At 43.4% G+C, this 17,413-nt stretch overlaps 2 long non-coding RNA genes across 2 annotated transcripts; one reads left to right on the plus strand and one right to left on the minus strand.

Moving 5' to 3' along the window:
- Positions 1–354: 354 nt before the first annotated feature.
- Positions 355–9,623, minus strand: LOC309616445. Its single transcript, XR_014237484.1, has 2 exons — positions 5,323–9,623; positions 355–4,398 (listed from the first exon to the last, which is right to left on the minus strand). It is a non-coding gene; the product is annotated as an uncharacterized lncRNA (long non-coding RNA).
- An 89-nt stretch (positions 9,624–9,712) lies between these two features.
- LOC309616444 lies at positions 9,713–15,012 on the plus strand. The gene is made up of 2 exons (XR_014237483.1): positions 9,713–12,327; positions 12,916–15,012. It is a non-coding gene; the product is annotated as an uncharacterized lncRNA (long non-coding RNA).
- Positions 15,013–17,413: the final 2,401 nt, after the last annotated feature.

Raw genomic sequence — 17,413 nt, forward strand, 5'->3', positions numbered from 1 at the left:
CAGTGGTTGTGGCGCAGTGGTTAAGAATCCGCTTGCCAATGCAGGGGACACGGGTTCGAGCCCTGGTCTGGGAAGATCCCACATGCTGCGGAGCAACTAAGCCTGTGCGCCACAACTACTGAGCCTGCACTCTAGAGCCCACGAGCCACCACTGCTGAGCCCGCGTGCTGCAACTACTGAAGCCTGCGTGCCTAGAGCCCGTGCTCCACAACAAGAGAAGCCACCACAATGAGAAGCCTGCGCACAGCAGAGAAGAGTAGCCCCCGCTCACCGCAACTAGAGAAAGCCTGCACGCAGCAACAAAGACCCAGTGCAGCCAAAAATAAATAAATAAAATTTAAAAATAAATTAAAAAAAAAATCATGATAAAAGTGTACTGTTGGGGTTATGACATACAAAGATGTAATATATGTAACAGTAATAGCATGAAGGAGGGAGGTGAGTTATACTGGTGTAAGGAAAGTACACTAGATGTTACCCTGAATTCACAGGAAGAAATGAAGACTACCAGAAATCATAAATATGTAAGTTAATTTAAAACCATTATAAGTATGTATTTTCTCTTTTCTTCTCTTAACTTCTTTTAAAGGCATAAGACTATGTAAAGAAATAATTATAACACTATACTGTTAGGTTTATAACACATAGACATATATATGACAATTATAGCACAAAGGAGGGGGGAGATTCACAACTAGACACATCACAGTAAAACTGTAGAAAGACAAAGAAGGAATCTTGAGAGTAGCAAGAGAAAAACAATTCATCTCATACATATGATCCTCTAAGATTAACAGCTGACTTCTCATCAGAAACCATGGATGCCAGAAGGCAGAAGGATAACACATTCAAAGTACTGAAAGAAAAAGACTGTCAACCAAGAATTCCCTGTCCAGCAAAGCTATCCTTCAAAAACAAATTAGAAATAAAAGCATTCCTATATAAACAAAAACAGTGAATTTGTCACTAGCAGACATGCCCTACAAGAAATACTAAAGTGAATTCTGCAAACTGAAATAAAAGAACCTAAGACAGTAAGTCAAATCCACAAAAGAAATAAAGAGCACCAGTAAAGGTAAGTACACAGATAAATATAAAAGACAGTATAATTTTTTTTTGTTTATAACTCTTTTCTTCTCTCATCTGATTTAGAAAACTGCATGAAGCAATAATTGTCAAACTGGGTTGATAGATTTAAAATGTATAAAGATGTAATTTATATGAAAATAATAACACGAAGGAGAGGGGAGGGATTGAAGCAAAGGTTTTGTGTATTACTGAAATTAAATTGATAGTAATGCAAATTAGATGCTTCTAAATTAAGATGTTAATTGTACTCCCCAGGGGAAATACTAAGAAATAGAAATATATTTTTAAATAAAATATAAAAAACAAATAGAAAAATGACAGACACAACTCCTACCTTTTCAGTAATTACACTGAAATCAAATGGATTAAATTCTCCAATTAAAAGCAGAGTATGAAGAATGGATTTTTAAAAACATGATCCCACTATGTTATGTCTACAAGAGACACACTTGTGAGCCAAAGATACATATAGGTTGAAAGTAAAAGGATGAAAAAGATATAGCATGCAAATAGAGATATAAATGCAAAAGAGAACTAGGGTATCTATATTAATATCAGGTAAAATAGACTTTAAGACAAAATTTGTTACTAAAGTCAAATAAGGATATTCTATAGTGATAAAAGTGTCAATCAATCAGGAAGACAACCATTATAAACATATATTCACCTAACAGTACTCCAAAATACATGAATCAACAATTGACAGAATCCAAGGGATAATTCAACAATAATAGAGACTTCAATGTCCCATTTTCAATAATTAATATAAATAGGTAGAAGATCAATAAGAATATAGAAGACTTGAACAACACTATAAAAAAAACCGGACCTTACCGACATCTATAGAACATTCTAACCCAACGATAGCAGAATAAACATTCTTCTCAAGTGTACATAGGACATTCTTCAGGATATACCATATGTTAAGCCATAAAACAAGCCTCAATAAATTTTAAAAAACTGAAATGATCCAAAGTATGTTTTCCAACCACAATTGAATAAAATAACAGAAGGAATTTTTGGAAATTCAGAAATATATGAAAATTAAACAACAAACTCCTAAATAACCAGTAAGTAAAAAAGAGATCACAGATGAAATTAGAAAGTACTTTGAGTTGAATGAAAACAAAGACACAAAACATCAAAACTTAGGGGATACAGTTAAGACAGTGCATAGAGGGAAATTTACAGCTCTAAATGCCTATATTTAAAAGGGAGAACGATCTCAAATAACCTAAACTTCTATCATGAGAAACTAATTTAAAAAAAGATCAAAGTAAATCCAAAGCAAGCTGCAGGGATGAAATAGTACAGATTAAAGTGGAAATAAATAGAAAAACAACAGAGAAAATCAATGAAACCGAAGGTCGGTTCTTTGAAAATATTAACAAAACTGACAAACCTTTAGTTAGACTGACTAAGGAGAAAAGAAGACACAAATTAACAAAATCAGGAATGAAACAGGAGATATTACTACCTAGAAAATATTATGAGCAACTGTATGACCACAGATTAGATAAACTAGATGAAATGGACAAGTTCCTAGAAAGACAAAAACTACCAAAACTGACTAAGAAAGAAATAGGAAGTCTGAACAGATATATAACAAGCCAAAAGATTGGATTAGTAATCAAAATTTTCCCACAAAGAAGAGGCCAGGCCCAGATAGCTTCACTAGTGAATTCTGACAAAAGTTTAAGGAAGAATTAACACCAATCCTTCTCAAACTCTTCCAAAAATAGGAGGGAATACTTCCCAATTTATTCTATTGAGATAGGCTGGGACTTGGGACCCGGCACCTGGGACCCTTCACTGGAGTGCTTGCACCTGGATAAATGTCTACTCGAGAATACAAAGAAACTATAAGGGACTAAAAATAACTGCATGCATGTGCGGGTAGGGCAAATTATGAATAAGATACAAAAAGGCCAAAACCAGCTGCCATTTCTGAGGTGCCAAGAGCAAAAGCTCTGTGTGATCCCTGCACACAGCACCACCAAGGGGGTGGGCAGCCCACCTAAGCCATCCCTCCAGCCCAACCCACCAATCCACCCCTTACACTCACCCCATTTAAGGAATCAGCCTGATCTCCTCAGAGAGCAAGCAAGGGCACCTGTTTCTTGTTTTCACTCCCTCCTGCTGCAGCCAGAGCCCAATGAAGCCTTGCCTGAATTTCTCATCTGGCCTCTTATCAGTTTCTATTGATTGAAGACTCCAAGTACCTGGGTCAGTAATACTGTGAGGCCAATATTACTCTGATACCAAAACCAGAAAAAGAGATCACAAAAAAGAAAACTAAGGAAAACAAAAACAAACAAACAAAACTAGGAAAACCAACATACCTTATGAATCTAAATGCAAAAATTCTATTAAATAAAAAATTAGCCAACCAAAATCCAGCAAAATACAAAAAGGATTAACTATGATCAAGTGGAATTTATCTCAGGAATACATGGTTAGTTTAACATACAAAAAACAATCAATGCAATACACCGTATTAATAGAATAAAGGACAAAAAACACATGATCATCTCAATAGACCCAGAAGAAGAATTTGACAAAATCCCATACCCTTTAAAGATAAAAAATACTCAACTAACTAAAAATGGAAAGGAACTTTCTCAATCTGATAAAGGGCATCTATGAAAAACCCACAGCCAACACATACTTAATGGTGAAAAACCAAATGCTTTCCCCCTGAGATCCAGAACAAGACAAGGATTTCTGCTCTAGTCACTTTAAGTCAATATTTTATTGGAGCAACAAAGAGAAATAAGAGGCATCCATACCGAAAGGGAAGAAGTAAACTATCCCTATTTGCACATGTCATGATCCTATGTACAGAAAATTCTCAGGGGATTACAAAAGCAAAAACAAAAACAAATAAACAAACAGAACCACAAAACCCTAGTAGAAACAACAGTAGTACAGTTGATTGCAGAGTAGAAGATCAATATACAAAAATCACCTGTATTTCTGTACACTTATGAACAATCCAAAAATGAACAGTTCCATTCACAACAGTATCAAAAGAATAAAATACTTTGGAATAAGTTTAACAAATGTGGGGCAAGATTTGAAAAGTGAAAATTATGTCTTTGCCAAGAGTAATAGAAATCTAAATAAACAGAGACATTCTGTGTCTATGGATTGGAAGACTCATTATCTACAGGAAATTCTCTTCTATTTGATCAACAGATCCAACTCGATCCTTATCAAAATCCAAGCAAGTGGGGGGGGATGAACTGGGAGATTGGGACTGACATATATACACTAATATGTATAAAATAGATAACTAATGAGAACCTGCTGTATAGTACAGGGAACTCCACTTTGCTGTACAGTAGAAACTAACACAACATTGTAAAACAACTATACCCCAATTAAAAAAAAAAAACCCAAGCAAGTCTTTTTCTTTTCCACCGAGATTGACTAGCTGTTTCTAAATTTTATATTAAAAGGCAAAGGGCCTAGAATAACAAAAACAATCTTGAAAAAGAATAACAAAGTTAGAGGACGTAACTTCCCAATTTCAAAACTTACTATAAACTACAGTAATAAAGAGAATGTGGGACTGAATAAGGATAGACGTATAGATCAACGACACAGAAATAAACCCTTACATTTACGGTTAATTGATTTGCAACCAAGGAGCCAAGAGACAACGAGATAGCTACACACAAAAGAATGAAGTTGGACCCCCTACATCACAGCATTCACAAAATTTTACTCAAAATGGATCAGAGACCTAAATGTAGAGTTAAAACTATAAAACTCTTAGGACGAAATCTTTGTGACCTTGGATTAGGCAAAGCTTTTGTCACCTGCAAAGCCCACTGGGGTCCAGAGAAAAATAAGATTGAATCTAGGTGATAAGGTCTAATTTCTTCTTTGCTTAGTCTACTTTCCCTTGCCTGTAGGGGACCAAGTACAGAGGCCTTGCACCTAATACCACGGATTAGAGTTTCCATCGCAGAACCACTAAGCCCAGCACCCCAACTTGGCAGGGCCGTGTGCAGGGACGCTGCACCTGGCACTGCGACCTGGAGCGTGAGCAACACGCCTGCGCCAGACCTGCAAGAACCCCGCCCCCTCTCCACTTGACAAGAACCCTGTAAAGCGGCCCCGCCCACGGCCTTGAGGGAGGCGGGTAGCGCGTACTCTAGAGCCAGAGCTTGCACCTGTCCATTCTTTGATTTGACCAAAGAATCAAACTTTCCTTTGCTTTAAAACCAAACTTGGGGCTTCCCTGGTGGCGCAGTGGTTGAGAATCTGCCTGCCAATGCAGGGGACACGGGTTCGAGCCCTGGTCTGGGAAGATCCCACGTGCCGCGGAGCAGCTGGGCCCGTGAGCCACAACTACTGAGCCTGCGCGTCTGGAGCGTGTGCTCCGCAACAAGAGAGGCCGCGATAGTGAGAGGCCCGCGCACCGCGATGAAGAGTGGCCCCCGCTTGCCACAACTAGAGAAAGCCCTCGCACAGAAACGAAGACCCAACACAGCCATAAATAAATAAATAAATAAATGAAAATGAAAAAAAAAAAAAGATTCAGACAATGCAGAACAGAACATGAAGTCCCCTTCACCATGACCTCCCCTGCCCAGCTTTTGACAAACACAAATTTTTGCTTTGATGTAGTCTAATTTAACGATTTTTTTTCTTATGGTTAGCATTTTTTGATATCCCCAGTTGAGATCTCCTACATCTAGGTCATGAAGATATTTTCTTGTTTTCTTCTAAAGTATTTATTGTTTTACCTCTCATGTTTAGATCAACAATCAATCTGAAATTGATTTTATATATGTAGTTTGAGATACAGGGTCAATATTCCTTTTTTTTTTTTCCATTTAGATAATTGATTGATACGACATGTTTGGGTTTTTTGCTTGTTTGTTTGTTTTGTTTTTTAAGCACAGCAGCTCTATAGTAAGTCTTGAATCTGATGGGCTAGTTGTTCAACTTTGCTTTCCTTCCTCAAGATTGCTTTGGCCATTCTTAGCCTTCTGCCTCTCCAAAGAAATTTTAGAATCTGCATGTAATAAAAACTATCCTGGGAACAAACAATCCTAAAATTTGTATGGGACTACAAAAGACCTTAAATAGCCAAAACAACCTTGAGAAAGAAGAGCAAAGCTGAAGGCATTATGATCCTTGATTTCAAACCACATTACAGGGACTTCCCTGGTGGTCCAGTGCTTGAGACTCCACGCTTCCACTGCAGGGGGCACGGTTCAATCCCTGGCCAGGGAACTAAGGTCCCCCATGCTGCACGGCCAAAAAAAGACAAAAACAAAAACAAAAAAAACACATTACGAAGAATGAAGTCTTGCCTTGAGGACCTCATGCTAAGTGAAATAAGTTAGACAGAGAAAGACAAATACTGTTAAATGTCACTTACATGTGGAATTAAAAATAAAAAACAAGTTTATGAATACAGGGAACTGGTTGCCAGAGGTGGCAGGTAAGGGTGGGCAAAATGGGTAAAGGGGGTCAAAAGGTACAAACTTCCAGTTATAAAATCAAAAGTCATGGGGATCCAATGTACAGCATGACTATAGTTAATAACACTGTATTGCATATTTGAAAGCTGCTAAGAGAGTCAATCAACCTTAAAAGTTCTCATCACACACACCAAAAAATTATAACTATGCATGGTGACAGAAGATGTTAACTAGATTTATTGTGGTGATCATTTCACAATATATACAAATATTGAATCATTATGTTCTACACTTGAAATATAATGCTGTATGTTAATTATACATCAATAAATTTTTTTAATTTTAAAAAATTAGTTTATTATTAAATGGTTAGAGAAGAAAATGTCTCAAATGATTATGGAAAAACATTATTACAATAACATTAAAAAAGAAAAAACAAAAAAATAATAATTTGCAAGTAAATTGTAGACATCATGACACTCTATTCTTTTTTTTTTTTAATACTCAGTGAGTCATGCATGCAATGATTATATAACAAACCTGTAGCACTATTGTTTCCAAGGTTACCTTGAAGCTGCAAAAAGCCTAGCTTTCAAACAGGAAAAGGAGGTATCTTCCTTTCTGTGTCCTTATGAAGACTCTTCCCACATTAGATTTATATAGATGTTTCTCACAAGCTACATGAAAGAAATTTTAGGCACAGCGTTCTTTCAGTGAAAGGAAGCTATACTCATTGGGTCATGCATGCAGTGAATTGTATAACAGACCTGTAGCACTAGTGTTTTTAAAGCTGCTTTGAAGGTGGGAAAAGCCTAGCTTTCAAACAGGGACAGGATGTATCTTCCTTTCCATCTGCATGTAAAGGCTTCTTCCTGCATTAGATACATAGATGTTTGTTACATGCTATATGAAAGAAATTTTAGGTAGAGTATTCTTTCAGTGAGAGGAAGTTATACTCAGTGATGACACTACATTCTTAAATATTTCAAACATGTATCTTTCTTTCAAGAATAAAGATATTCTATATGTATGCAAAAAAAACCTTGGATTTTTTTCTACTGGAATTGCCTTAAATCTATAGATCAATTTGAAGAAATGAGGAGTAGACTCTTTATAATCCTGAGTCTTTCAATCTATGGCCATGGTATAGTCCTCCATTCATTTAGCTTTCCTGTAAATTTTGTTCAAAAATAGTTTGTGGTTTTCAACGTAGAGGTCTTGTACAACTTTTATTAGATTTCTTTCTAGGTTTCAAATTATTTATGGTACTGTATAACATTTTAAATTTTCCATTAAAAATTTTTAATCATCTCATCTTTAAATTTAAGTATCCATTTGTATGTTGCTTGTTTATCGAAATATAATTAACCTTTGAATTAACCTTGGATGCAGAAACCATGCTAAATGTCCTTATCAATTCCAAGAGCTAGTGTGTAGATTCTTTTGGAAAGTTCTCTGTACTCAATCATGTCATGAGTAATGATAGCTTTTTTTTTTCCTTTCTAATTCTTATGCCTTTTATTTCTTGACTTATTGCACTGGCTACCATTCTAGTACAATGTTAAAGAGAAGTGGTGAGAGTGAGCTAAATCACTTGTCCAGTATACTATCCTAATTGTAGTAAAAAGGGGAACTGGGGCTATATGTACATATATGCTTAAAACCTTTGGATCTTTCTGGAAAGATATACTAAAAACTGGTAACCTATCACTAAGGCAGCAAGTGTTGGGACCAGGGGTTAAATCTAGAGCCAATGGTAGCCACCCCAGACCTGCCCCAGGCATGCTCTGGAATGCAGGAATAACTTGTCTCATCAGATTTTAAAGCCCACAGAGCAGAATCACAGTCAAATTCTCACACCAGGAAGAGAGGCCCAAATGGGATGCAGGAATGGGGGCTTTCATCATTGTTTAGAAGGGAAAGTGGCCCAGAGAAAAGACTCTTCCCTCTAACTATGTTTTCTGGGCATTTCATGGTCCTGCTTTCCTACTGCTTTCTCTTGGGACTTTTCATCAGCCTCACAGAAACTCTCAAATCACAAATCAACATTAAAGTTATTGTTGAAGAAACAGGCAAGAGTAGTTACCTCTGGGAAAAGTAACTGGGGGTCAGGGGACAGGGAGAGAGGTTTGTTTTTTACTGTTATACCATGTACGTGTGTTATGGACTGAATGTTTGTGTCCCGCCAAAATTCATATGCTAAAATCTAATCCCCAGTGTGATGTTGGAGGCAGGGCCTTAGGAAGATACTTAGGTTCTGAGGGTGGAGCCCACATGAATGGGATGAGCGTCCTTATAAGAAGAAGCCTGAAAGCTAGTTCACTCCCTTTTTCCACCATGGGAGGATACAATAAGTCAGCAGTCTACAGCCCGGAAGAGGGTCCTCACCAGAATGGACCATGCTGGCACCATGATCTTGCACTTTCAGCCTCTAAAACTGTAAGAAATAAACTTCTGTTGTTGGTAAGCCACCCGGTTCACATTATTTTGTGACAGCAGCCCAGCTGACTAAGATAACATGTAATACTGATTCAAAAACAAATTTAGTATTTATTTACCTTATAATAAATAACTCAATTAGATGTTAAATCACTCAGTTGGAAAGCCGAATTTTGGGAAAACACCCCTCTCGGAGAGTGTGGGGCTGTCAGCCCCTCTCCCCAAACCCCGCTGTGCTTCTGACATGGAGAAGAGAGGGGCACAGAAGCCAAGACCTCCTTGGCTTCTGCGGGACACCAGTGAGCAGGGGCCACAGCAGTGAGGGATGTGAGGACGGAGTGCCACGGCTGACCTAGGGAGACTGAGCAGCCACGAAAAAAGACCCAGAGACCCAAAGAGAAGCTGAAGCACAAAGATGGCAGAGTGCCTGGCACAGGAAACAGGAGTTCCTGTTCCTGAGTGGGGAGGACCCCCAAGGCATCCTTAGAGACACCCCCATCTCCTCAAGTCCTGTCTCCTGTGTGTCCCTATGACATATCCCCACCCCAGAAGTCATGAGCATGTCCTGTTCCTCCAAGACACTGGCTCAGGTGGGGCTCTTCCATCGACCCTTGACCATACCCCCCGCCAGCTGGTCAAGGTGGGCTGCTGACTCCGGAGGCCTCCCGCCTGCCCCAGACCAGAGGAGGGGGCTGAACTGCTCCAGGCAGCCCCAGGGCTGCCCTGCCCTCCCCGGCTGTTCCCCACCCCAGTTGTTTCTGGACATTCCATGTCCCTGCCTGGGAGGCCCAGGCAAATTCTTTCTGTGTTTACGAATGGCCGTAAATCTGTGACCTCCCTCTGCAGCTGACCAGTCCCGTAAGAGTTTTCCGGAGCCCTTAGGCAAGAGGGCCCCTGTGTGGGGTGGGGGGGTGTCTCTCTGCTCCATCTGGAGCAGCGCCCCTTCCTATACTCCCACCTTCCCAGAGGATCCCCTCCTCTCTCACGTCCTGACCCCTGCGGCTGGATCCCAATCGACAGCTGGGACTTTCCAAAAGCTCCACTAGGCCTATTCCCAGAATCTCCCCCTCTCCAGGCCACCCGTCAGGGATCTTGAATACTGGGTGAGGTGAGGAGAAGGTTTCTTGGAGCCCCAAAGAGCAAGATGGAGCCAAGAACAGAGGAAAGAGCACTGGACCACCACACTGAAATTCTCCCTGAACCCAATTGCAGCGTTGTTAATAGAAGTTGAGAATATGTGCCTCGCTCTCTTTTATGTGGATTAATTTATTTAATCCTCACAAAAACGCTTTGAGGTGGGTACTACTGTTTTCCCCATTTTACAGAGAAGGAAACAGGCACCAGGACTTTAGAATGCTTGCCAAGGTCCACAGCTGTAAGTGACAGAGCCAGGATTCAAACCTAAGTAGTTTGATTCCAAAATCTCGGTCTTCAACTCATACATTCTACTGCCTCTCAGAGTCCCTGGGCACGATCCCACCTCTGAGCTTTTGGTCATGCTGTTCCCTCATTCTGGAATGATTCCTCCCTCCTCCACCTGGCAAAATGTACCCTTCCATGCCCACACAGTGCTTTTCCTGATATGTTCCCTCTCCTCCTCTCTCCCTCACTAGACAGAATTGCACGGCACCCTCCTCTGGGCCACCAGGCTGCCGTTTCCTTCCACCACGGGGTGGACATGCCACAAGGTCTTTGCCCAGTCATGACGTCACTCCCCACTGAGCCATGAACATTTCCAGGCAGGGCGTGGGCTTTGTCCATCTTGATGTCTCCAGCCTCACACACAACAGACCTCTCCAAGAGTTGTTCAGTGTCCCAGATAGGGCTGGCCTCAGCCTCCGACTTTCTGCAGGACTTTGGATAAATCACTGCCCTTCTCTGGTCTCTCTCAGGAGTGGGATTTTCCTCTGTTCCTCAGCTGCTGAAAGCCCCATCTCTCCCTGCCAGATAAATCACCTGGGGACCTTTTCTCCACACTCTATGGTAGAGAGACCGGGAGCTGCTAGTTGGGTCAGCCCGAGGTTCTGGGATCTCAGGCTGGACTTGTCCCAGAGGAAAGTCTGAGTCACCTTCCTGCCTACGGATGGAGCCTGGCTGCTTTCTCTTGGGTGATGAAGGGCCAGGAAATGTCCAGACCCCTCCATCCAAACCCCCACTCCTCTTGTCCAGGCCCGGGGAGAAGGGTCATCCAGTTACAACACCCCACTGATAATAATAACTGTTACTAGGTATCATACAACACCGCCCCCCATTCATTCACAGTGCTGCGTAGTCCCAAGCCTGGGAGGCAGAGCACTAGGATGGTTAGGACAACAGGCTGGGGTCGTGCCAGAGCTTCAGCTCCAGGGCTTCCACACCTTCTGAGCCTCAGTTCTCCCATCTGTAAAATGGGTCAAGTGCCTTTCCTCAATGGGTCATCGCTGTGAAGAAAATATGCGTGAGCCGAACAGTGCCTGGCACGTAGCTACGGCTCAACGCCTGGCTTAGACCACTGTATGGATCAGAAGACCTGTGAGCAACCTGGGGGCAAACTGCAGGTGTTCTATTCACCTCCCTGCCCCCAGCACCCTGTACATGATAAATATCCAAAAGACCGAAGGAAATGTTCCCTTTTCTGCTCTGCCCTGGTGGCTGTGTGTCTTTGGGCAATCTGCTTTTCCTCTCTGGGCCCAGCCTCTTTGTCTGGGGGTTGATGTAAAGCTGTCTAGGCTTACACTTGAATATCAACACCCAAGGGAGTGGTAGGTCACATTAGGGACCGTGCGGTCAGCAGAGCCGGCCTGGTATGATTTCTGTCTCCAATGCTAACTAGCTGTGTAACACAGGGTACTTCCTTGACCTCCCTAAGCCTCAGTTTCCTTATCTGTAAAACACGTAAAATGTGTCCAGTTTCTCCCTTCCCCTCAGTGTTGTTTTGAAACTTCAATGCATGAAGACTGCTTGGCACAGACCCAGAACATCGTAAATGCTCAATTAATGAAAGATTATTTGAGTGAAAGGAGGAAGTGGTGGGGACCGGGGAAGGATGGTTGTAAATCACGAGTTGTGGGAACCTAGAAAGACAGCAACAAATTCCAGCTGGTGAGGCGTAGAGAGGAGCTCCTTGGGGAAGATGAACCTGGAGGCCCAGAGAGGGAAGGTGACCTACCCAATGCTACACAGCTGTTGTGGCAGTACTGGAAGGGGGCTCAGTAGATTTGGTCCCAGTTTGGGCTGGGAGGCAGCGATCTGTGACAGGGGCAGGCACTGTCTCACAGATGACAACCGGGGAAGGCGGGTGCTGTTTTCTAGTGTGTACTTGGGAAGCTGTGATTTCCTCTCTTCCTTCTGAGAACCAAGGGCTCTTAAACACATCTTGGTAAGCTCTATTTCACTCAGTGAATTTGTTTAAAATAATATCTCTGAGTGGAAACAGTTCATCCCTGACGATTTCACCCTCCAACTTGAGGAACGCTCCCCAGACTGTGAGGCAAGACGGGGTTCTAGAGCTCTCTGGGCCTCAATTTCCCCTTCTGTAAAATGACCAGATTCTATAGGCATTCGTGTACTCTTGCAAACAACCACCAAGATATATTGTTAAATGGTGGGGTCGGGGGAGGAACGGAGTAGAGTGTGTAGGAAACTACAGCATCAGGAGGGGAAGGAGGGGAAATACCTATACATAGCTGCTTGTACGTGCAAAGATGTCCTGGAGGGCTGCAGGAGGAACTGGGAACAGGGAGTGCCTCTGGGGAAGGAAACTGGGGTCAGGGATGAGAGGAAAGTGCTTCACTGCTTATTCTTTTGTACCTTTTGAAAGTCAAGTTATGTAAATGTCATGCCTGTTAAAAATTTTTTTAAATATGTAATGTAAAAAAAATAATTAAGTTTTGGAAGCCAGCATTTTGGGATTTTTAAAAATTATGTAACAGTGACTGCAGTTTTTATTTCATTTTCACATACTGAGGTTCGAAGAAGAAAATCTCCAGTGGCAGGCTCTCTGGCCAGAGACTTCCTGATACTAGTGAGAGGAGGAAGCAGGAGCACAAAGAGGAAAAAAGGATTTGGCTCCAAAATTCAAACCTTACTTTGAAAGGTACAAAATGAAAAGTGAAATCCTTCCCTTTCCCTCCCCAGACATAACCTCTGATAATAGCTTTTTGTGATTCATTGTGGGGAGGAGGAGGACCTAAAAAAATAAAAATAAAAGGAGAGAAAAGAAAACAGACGTTGTGAAAGGCAAGTTTCCATTTAATTTAACCCTTAAGTCTGTTTCTGCAGGCGATTTTCTTCTGTTTCTCCGGGCACCGGGCTGGGCCCGATTCTTCTTGGCCAAGAACGCAAGTCTGGAGGCTTCCGAGAAGCAGCATTCCTGTCTCCTCCAGGTTAGGCAGTGACATCCCTAGCTGGCTCCTGGGGAGAGGAAGACCACCCGGAGCCTGCCTGGTCTGAGGATCTGACCCTGGCAAATAACCTCACACCCAGCCGTGCCCACCATGGTCATCTGTCAGTAGAACCACAAGCATCTCCCCAGCCAGACTGAGAAAGGTGGTAAAGGTTTCCAGAGCACAGATGCCTTTTCCTAACATCTCCACCATAAAAATCATACACGCTCTTGGTAAGAAATTCCAAGAGCACAGAGAATGGAAACTCTTTTCTCATTTCCTCTCCCCAGAGGGAGCTGAGTTCCCTTGGCATCCGCCCAGAGTGGTCTGTAGGTCAGCCCTGGGAGGCAGTGAGGGTAACGATGCCCATTCTACAGAGGAGGAAACTGAGGCTTGGAAAGAAGGAGAGACTATTGAGGACACAGCTGAAACGTGGCAAAGTTGGGATTTGAACTTGGCTCTCCTGCCCTCAAGTCTACAAATTTCCACAAGTTTCCAATGGTGTAAGCTCTAAATGGCTCCATCCCGAGTTTATAGTGCTTCTTTGCCCCATCCCTTGTCACGCGTACACACAAAACACATTCACACGCAGCACACACACATGACTAACTCAGCCACACAAAAATGCCCCACATACGTATACACACACTGGCCCGGTGGGGTGCCCACACTCCCACAGACACACATCCATCTCTAAACCAGCATACACACTCACCCGTTTAATCACACATGTGCACACTTCAGACACACACACACGTCCTCACTCCCAGAGACACACGCTTCTACACACCCACAGACACAGACACTGGGACATGCCCTGTCCCCACCCAACTCCCCTCCTACCCTCTGTCAGAGCCTACCCCTCAGAGAGGCCACAGTCTCCCGCTCAGCTGGGCTGTCCACAGAAGCTCTGCCCTCTCTGCCCAATTGAATTCCAGCTGCTGTCTTCTAGACCACATTTTGTGCCAGCAGATGCCACCTGTCCCCAGCCACAGCTGGGCCCCCCACCTCCCCACCCTTCCCCTCCTGGCCAAGATTCTAAGGCAGCAGAATTCTAAGGCTCCTGTTCTCCCCTTGCAGCCCCGGTGCCTCATGGAATTTTGGTGAAGAACCTCGTGGTTCACCACTCCCACCTCCTGAGGTTTACATGCACAGATATCTTGAAGGGGACCTTGGCTGGGAGATAAAAACCCCAACCCTAGGTGGAAGCCCGGCCCTAGCCCTCACTCCAACCCCGGTGATCTTCGTCTTCTCCAGTTGCTCCATTTGTAGAATGTTTCCAAATCCCTTGCCTCAGTTTCCCCCAATAGTCCTCATGCAATAAGGAAGAACCTTTGTATTCGAAGTTAATCACCAAAGGGATGTTGCCTATAAGCTTAAAGTATACATAATGGCCCACCTCTGGGAACCCTGCCTCCCAGAAAATGAGTGGTAAGCTAAAATACCTTTGTTTAGCTCGCAGGAACCATCCTGACCAGGTCCACCTGTGAATGACTGCGGGGAGGGAGAAATGAACACCACCCCTCCAGAGTCTGGCTGGAACCAGGACTTTACCCCTTCCCCTTTTGGTATAAAAGAAGCCTGAGTTCTAACTTGAGGAAGATGGTTCTTTGGGACACTAGTCCCCCAACTTCTCCGTCTGCTGGCTTTCCAAATAAAGTCATTATCCCTTCCCACAACAGCTCGTCTCTTAATTTATTGGCCTGTCAGGTGGTGAGCAGTATGATGAGCTCAGACTCAGTAACACTCAAGAGGATGGAAACTTGTACGTTCAGTCTGACTCGAAGCTCTCCTATAAATGTGGCTTCTTAACGCACCAGAGACTGGGATGAACCTCATGAAAACGCCCTCCTTCTCCCACACCTACTTGGGGTCCTCAGGGCTGGGGCAGAGTGGGCACTCAACCAGGAGGCTGAGTAGGAAGGTGGAGAGAGGAAGGTTCCTCTCTTCTGTAGCCTGATGTTAACTAGGAGAGACTTGCTTCCCCTGAAATGTAATCTTGAAGATTAGAGCACAAGGACTGAGGTCCTTATTTGGGGTGCTGTAAATATCTGGGGGGGTTAAACTCTGAATTTAGGATTCATTCATTCATTTGCTCAATTAACAAATATTTCCAGGGTGCCTACCTACAAGATGCCAGGTGCTGGGGATCAGTGGTGAATGAATCAGTGGTGCTGGGGATCAGTGGCGATTCTCAGTGGCCTGAGAATCTCACACACACACACATACACACACACACACACACTCACGTGTGCCATGCTGAGGGCTCTGGTGCAGACAGGGGAGCTGACCCAGGCTGGAGGCCAGCTTCCCCAGGAAGGGGTTGTCCAATGGACAGCTGAGGGCCGTAAAGACGCTGAGGCCCTTCAGCAACACAAACTTTTTGTGACCGCCTGATGTAGAAAAATATTGCATCAGACTCTGTCTCATTTTTGTGGGGAGCTTGATAAACCAAGATACTTGCTCTATATCTCTGTGGAAATCTTTGGAGAACAAACGAGACGTCAGTAATGCTCTTTTTTTTCCAGAATGAAAAGTAATTTTCATGGCTTTTTTTCTTTTGCATTGCAAAAGGTGAATTGGGGGGACATGGCTCCCCCAGGACGTCTCTGGCTGGGGGACAGAGCACCCTGATTTCGTACTACTCAGTGATGCCCTACTGGGACTCAGTGAGTCCACCTGTCACCTTTCCAGGCCTCTGCTGGCATGTCCTCTGTTGAGTTCCAAGGACATGAGTATGTTTTCTAGGAGCTGGATGCCGGCAGCCACAGAAAGGGACTGCAGGAAACAGGCCTAGAGAAAACAGAAAGCATTAGGCATAATCGAAAGATCAGAGGGAAACTGGGAGCTATTTGAGGATGAGAGAATTTCCAAAGGAAATGCTGAAACTCTGAGTGGCTCCGTGTTGGTGGGAAAGGCCTGCAGATTCTGGCTCCCGTCCCTCCCCAGAATTAGGGCCCTTCTCTCCCTCCTTGGAAACCCCACTTTGATGGGTGAAATCAACGGCCCATCTTTTTTTTTTTTAAATCTTTTGGCCACGCTGCGCAGCATGTGAGATCTTAGTTCCCCAACCAGGGATTGAACCCGCACCCCCTGCATTGGCAGTGGGGAGTCTTAACCACTGGACCACCAGGAAAGTCCCTTGACAGCCCATCTTAACCCTCAAGGCTCCCTTATTCCACCCTCGTTTCTCCTCAGACCCCTCTCCTGTTAGTCCCACGCTCAGGCCTTTGCTCATGCTGTGCCCTGACCTGGAATGCCTTTCTCCCTTCCTCTCAACCCCTGCAAAGCAGACCTATCCTTTTGTGCCCACCTTCTTCAGGAAGCCTTCTCCTCCTTGGCATCCTTGGAGTGCTTTTCTGGTGGGGAGGCATCATTATTTGGGTAGGCTCTGATCTCTTGCTTCCTGATATTTTACAGGTGGGTCATCAGGGCCAGCACTGTCCAACAGAAGCATAACACAAGCCACATACACAAGTAAAATTTTCTACTAGCAACATTGAAAAAGTAAATAGAAACAGATGACATTCATTTTAATAATATGTTTTACCACAACGTAGCCAAAGTGTTATCACTTTAACATATCAATATTAAAAATTAATGAGAAAATAGAGTTGACCCTTGAACGACATGGAGGTTAGGGGTGCTGACCTTCCCCAGGGTCAAAAATCCGTGTATAACTCAGTCTGCCCGCTGCACCTGAGGTTCCTCCACACCCGCGGTTCCTCGCTACCTGCGGTGCAGCATGCATGGATGGGCTCAGCCAGCTGCAGACAGTGTAGTCCTGTAGTGTTTACTGCTGGAAACAGCCACACGTAAGGGACCCACACCGTTCGAACCCTTATTGTTTAAGGGTCAATCGTAGTTTACATCTTCATTTTCATACTTTCTTTGAAATCTAGTCTGTATGTGACATATGATCTGTCTCAATTCAGTGTAGCCACATTTCAAATGCTCACTAGTCAGCTCCTGACTACCGTGTAAGCCAGCACAGATCTAGGCCATATTAGTCTTTGGGTTACAGGTGACAGAAGTTCACATTAAACTGGCTTAAGTGGAAAAGGGCATTGGCTCATGAAA

The sequence above is a fragment of the Balaenoptera borealis genome (assembly GCF_965194805.1).
Source record: "Balaenoptera borealis genome assembly, chromosome: 19".
Taxonomy (NCBI): domain Eukaryota; kingdom Metazoa; phylum Chordata; class Mammalia; order Artiodactyla; family Balaenopteridae; genus Balaenoptera; species Balaenoptera borealis.